Here is a 5,946-nt window from a genome sequence, read left to right as displayed (position 1 = left end):
ATGTTGCCATTTTGCAAACTAAATTTCTTCTTCTTTTTGGTTTATTGGTTCTGCGCGCTGAGCGATTGAACCATAGTCAATTGCTTATTCTGTGGTCAAGTGTTTTTCTTATTTATACATTTTTTTTTTTTTTTAAAACGAGGAAACTTTTTACATTGAAAAAAAAACTAAGTTTTTAATAAAAAGGAAACGGAATTTCGAAAAGAATTAATAGGATCAGGAAAGGATTAAATAGTATAATAATATGGATTTAATAATAATATAATTTAATAATACGGAATATTTAAACTAGCTACTTATTTACAACTTAATATCATACAATAGGATAAATGAGGAAAAAAGTTTATATATACATGGTTCATTAATGGACAAGAGGATGTCAACGGAAGTAGGAAGTGGGATGTTTAACTTAATAAGACCCTGGTAAAATGAATCCCGGTTATATTTTGAGCATGATAAGAATATGTGGTTCAGGTCCCCCACCTCACCACATTCGCACAAATCACTATCCACAATTCCAAATTTCGCCAGTTGCACAGGAGAACAAACGTGGCCCAAACGCATACGCGTCAAGATACATGTCACTCTCCTGCTCAACTTTAAATCCGAGAACCATGGCTTTGACGGAATAGAGTTTTGAATCCTAGCGAAAGATTTACCCTTTGACTGGCTAGAAATCGACCAAGCCATTTTCCAAGATTCCTGAAGGGAATGTTTTGGCAGTGCACATAAATCATAGGCATAGTTACAATAGTCGGCAATATCTCCGCATGATATAGCCTCATTGGCAAGCTGGTAAGCACGTTCATTTCCAGAAATTCCAGTGTGACCTGGTACCCAGGAAAACACCACTGTATAGCCTTTTTCATTACAAGTAAGAAGGAGGTTTCTAATTTTTAAAATAACATGGCTTATCTGGGCATACTTAAATGGAAATCTAGATAAAGCTTGCAGAGCACTCATAGAGTCGGTAAATATGATAGATTCCTTAAGTTTGGCAAGAAGAATATATTCAACAGATTTTAACAAACCAAAGCATTCTCCAGTAAATACTGATGATTCCGGTGGAAGTTTTATTTTCTGGACAATATTATATTGAACATGAAAAACTCCAACTCCAACCGGGCCATCCGGTGAATGCTTAGAAGCATCACTATACATATAATGAAAATCAGAAAATTTATTTTCTTTTAATATGTTTACATATTGAGGAGCTTCCAACTGGTTTCTTGGAATACCTGGATTAATTCTAACATCCGGAGAGATTATTAATGCATTATATTTAGAATAAAAAGTAGGATAGCAATATGTACTATAGATCGGCGCTTGTATGGAGCAAAACCTTCGATAGCTTTTGATAAGACACGGGGCAGATTTATGGGACCAGTACGAACAAGTATCTATAAATTCTAAGAGGAGTTGAAGTTTATCACGTAAAGGATGCTGTGAAAATTGCATAGCTTTAAATAGATACCTATCAGCTAGAAATTGTCGTCTTAAACATAGAGGGGGTTCAACGCACTCTATTTGCATAGCATTGATAGGAGTAGATTTCAAAGCACCAAGGATGATCCTTAGCGCTTTTGCCTGCACGCTATCTAATTTCCTAAGAGCAACGGCACTACAGGGCTCTAGAATAAAAGTGGCGTAATCTAATAAGCTACGAATAAGGGCATTATAAATAAGACGCAAGGAAAAAGAATGAGCACCCCACCAGACACCGGTTAGACACCTGATCATATTTAAGTTTTTTTCACACTTAGCTACAATATAGTTACAGTGAGGAACTCCAGTAAGTCTGGAGTCTAAAATAACGCCCAAGAATTTCGCTTCAGACTTTACAGGGATAGGATTATCCCTATAAAGGACGTTGAAATCGGGATAGATTCTCCGTCTAGAAAATAGAACAACAGTGCTTTTATTAACAGACAATTCCAGTCCGTGGATATCTAACCAGTAATTTAGCTTTTTAAGAGTTGTAGTTAAACAGTTACTAGAATTTTCAATACACTTATCCGATTTGTATAAGAGTAGATCATCAGCATATTGCAAAATATTTACATCAGAGTTTAATGATTTTTCTAAATCATATGTATAAATATTATACAGTAATGGACTGAGGACGGACCCCTGGGGTAAACCTCTCCATGCCAGCCTTGAAAGTTGAGTACCGTTATGTAGGTCTAATTTAATACACCTCTCCGAAAGCATATTGATAATAAATGTAATTAATAATTGTGGTACATGGAGGTCATGAAGTTTTCTATGCATAACTGAGATCAGCACATTATCATACGCTGAGCTGATATCAAGAAAGGCCGCAAGAACCGACTCATTACTCGAGAAAGCTAGCCGAATATCCGAAACCAAAATACTAATATTGTCTGTGGTACTACGGCCTTTTCTGAATCCCAGCTGATTAGCTGTCAAAATATTATTATTTTCAATGAAAAATTCTAACCTGTTTTTAACAAGATGCTCAGCTATTTTAGCAAGAACAGAGGATAGGGCTATTGGGCGAAAAGAAGAAACATCAGAGGCTGGTTTATTTGGTTTTAATATGGGAATTATAGCTTGGGTTTTCCAAGAAGAAGGAATATTACCAGACAACACAATGGCATTAATAATACTCAAATAGTAGTTCAAGGAAGCGACACTGCTGTTTATTAAGAAAGAGTAAGTAATGCCGTCTTCGCCTGGGGATGAATCTTTTACATAAGATAAAACCCCTTCTAGTTCAGACAAAGAAAAGGGAGCATTGAGGTCTGTATAACTACAAGCTTTAGAGGAAAAAGTACAACACTGGACATTATTAAAGTCAGGAACTGATGGAGGAGCCAACTTATCCATAAATTGGTCGGCTAGCTCAATAGGTAATGCACCAGATGGAGATTCATAGAAAGCTGATTTAAACCTTCTAATATTTCTCCAAACTACCGATGGACAAATATCAGGACTTATGGACTCGCAAAATCGTTTCCAACCCTCAAATTTCTTCTTTTTGAGGAGCTTACGAGTTGTAGAAACTGTTTGAGAATAATTTTCAAAATTATCCGTAGTCATCATGGAACAATATTTTTTCTCAGCCTCTTTCCGTTGCTTAATGGCAATTGTGCATTCATGATCCCACCAAGGGGGAAATGGAATTTTACCTTGTCTATTACCTCGTTGTGGGAATAAAGTGTTAGCAGCATCAATAAGAATTTTACTAAATGCATCTGCACATATTGTTTCATTACCACCTTTAACCGTAGGAAGGCTAGATATTTTTGAATCAACATAATGTTTAAATGTAGTCCAGTCATCTGGCAGCTTATGTTTTAATTTAGAACTGTATTGTAGGTTAGAAGGAGGGCAAGAGATAGGTAAAGTAAGAACAAGTGGTAAGTGATCACTGCCATAAGAATGATCAAGTACACTCCAGGATATCAGAGAGGCCATACTTGGAGAGCAAAGAGATAGGTCAGGAGCACTAAGGCATTCACCAGGACCAGTACGTCGAGTTGGAGTGCCATTGTTCAAAATACATATATTTTGAGAGTCTAAAATATCTGCCATCAATTCACCATAATAATTAGAACTAGTACTACCCCATGACTGATTTTGACAATTGAAATCCCCAAGTACTAAAAATGGACTAGGTAAAGTAGTAAGTTCGAGTGGCCATTTGGCTTCCTAGGAGATAGCACGTGCCTGTATTTTTTCTGCGAATTTTCGATTTTGATTGCAAAGTTTTTGTGGTTTGTTGTGTAACTCGGTACATCGGTCGACAGTAAGTGTTTTAACCTATCTTGTACGCCGCTAACAATCCTGCAATGCCTCCTATCCCGCCTAAGCCCCCTGACCTGAGTAGCAATGTGGGCTTTGCTATGGGCTCTCAGGCTTCTGGGTCGCAAGACGCGGTGGCTGGGGAATCGATGGATACCTCCGACCCTTCCCGCAGAGCCAACAAAAGATCCTCAGAGCAGGTGGACGCTCAGCCACCGGCTAAATTATCAAACAGGGCTCCATCTGATCCCATTAATTCGTTGTACATCCATCCCAACTGTAATGTACTTAATAAAACGACGGACTATCGCAGAATGGTTTATTGGTAGAACAACATAATGAAGTGCGGGCTAATTATTAAACTACCTACATTACACTGCTCTTCTCCAAATTTAACTATTGGATTTACATAAAAGCCAATAAAAAAAAACTAAATATTTAAGCCACTTAATTAATTACAATTTCATCATCTTTTTGACCCGCGGTCTTAATGCCATACGAAGAGGACTATTCGTATTGGGAATCGCTTGAGAAGGTGAAGGTGCCTTTACTAGCTGATTTTCTGTATCTGTTACAGGAGACGAACCGACAACAGAATTATCGAAACTTTTGAACGCTTCATCATTCATCTCTCTTTCTCCCGAGTTTTCATTATCCACCATGCCTGTTAAAGTATACCTAGATTTTTTATAATTTTTGTCAAGTATTTGATCAACGTGTCTTCTACTAGTACGATTGTCATCGTCTGTTTTGACAACATAGGAGACGGGACCGGTTCTATCCAACACTACACCTTCCTTCCATTTTACTAAATTATTATTATAGTTCCGGACCAGAACCCGGTCTCCAGTGCTCATTTCTCGCAATGAGCCACCGCGACGTTCTTCTTGACTTGATTGTTTATCGCGAATGACATCTCTGGTATTCGGTCGTAAAAGATCTAACCTGCCGCGTAACCTGTGTCCCAAAAGTGCCACGGAGGGTTCTTTTTGAGTGGTACAATGTTCTGTATTTCTATATGTAAATAAAAATGTACATAACGCTTTTTCTAAATTCACGTTTTCGATTATAGCCTTCTTTAATACTAGCTTTACAGTTTTAACAACGTTTTCAGCTGCACCGTTACTCGATGGATGATATGGGGCGACTAATATTCGCTTGATTCCATTCTTATTCAAATAATGTAAGTATTCGGATGAAGAAAATGGTGGACCATTGTCGCTCACAATGACCTTGCATAGACCGAACCGGGCAAATATTTTGCGCAGGCAAGATATAACGGTAGCTGCCGAAGTATTTGGCACTGGTTCCACTTCCAACCATTTGGAATGAGCATCTAAAATAACTAAATAATATTTATTACGAAACGGACCTAAAAAGTCAACATTCAACCGCGACCAAGGCTCCACCGGCCACTCCCACGAGTGCAGCGGCGCGGGCGGCGGCTGTGCGCGCAGCGCGGCGCATGCGGTGCACTCGCGACACACGCGCTCAATATCGGCGTCCAAGCCGCTCCACCACAGATAGTTCCGAGCCAGCTGTTTCATTTTAACAACGCCTATATGCCCGGAATGTAATTCGTCTAACACAGCGGAGTGCAAACTGGCAGGGATAATTACTCTATATCCCCAAACCAAGCATCCCTGTTCTAAAAAAATATTTTCCCGCCTTAAATGATATTGTTTGTAACGATCCGATTCAATTTGTTCGGGCCATCCGAACTTAACATACCCTACAATTTTGTTTAAAGTAGTGTCTTTAGCAGTTTGATATTTAATTTCGTGAAACGTTATAGGCAATTTGTCCTCTATAAAAAATAAATAACTATTATTTCCGTTATTATTACTTGAAACGATACTTTGACGATTAACGTTTTCTTCTAAAGGCAAACGAGACAACGCATCTGCGAAACAGTTTCTAGCCGAAGAAATAAATTCGATGTCAAAGTTGTACGCAGCTAAGCGAACTGCATATCTCTGTAAACGGCTAGCCGCCGTTTGCGGAATACCTTTGTTTTTACCGAAGATATAGCTTAAAGCCTTATGATCGCTGCGCAAAATGAAATGCCGACCAAACAGATACTTATCATGCCTGCTGACTCCAAACATTATGGCTAAGGCTTCTTTATCTAGCTGCGAATAATTACGCTCGGCCTCATTAAGAGTACGCGAGGCGCAA

Source organism: Pararge aegeria, assembly GCF_905163445.1.
Source record: "Pararge aegeria chromosome W unlocalized genomic scaffold, ilParAegt1.1 SUPER_W_unloc_1, whole genome shotgun sequence".
Classification (NCBI taxonomy): domain Eukaryota; kingdom Metazoa; phylum Arthropoda; class Insecta; order Lepidoptera; family Nymphalidae; genus Pararge; species Pararge aegeria.
The sequence above is the reverse complement of the archived record's forward strand: the minus strand, read 5'-3'. Positions refer to the sequence as shown.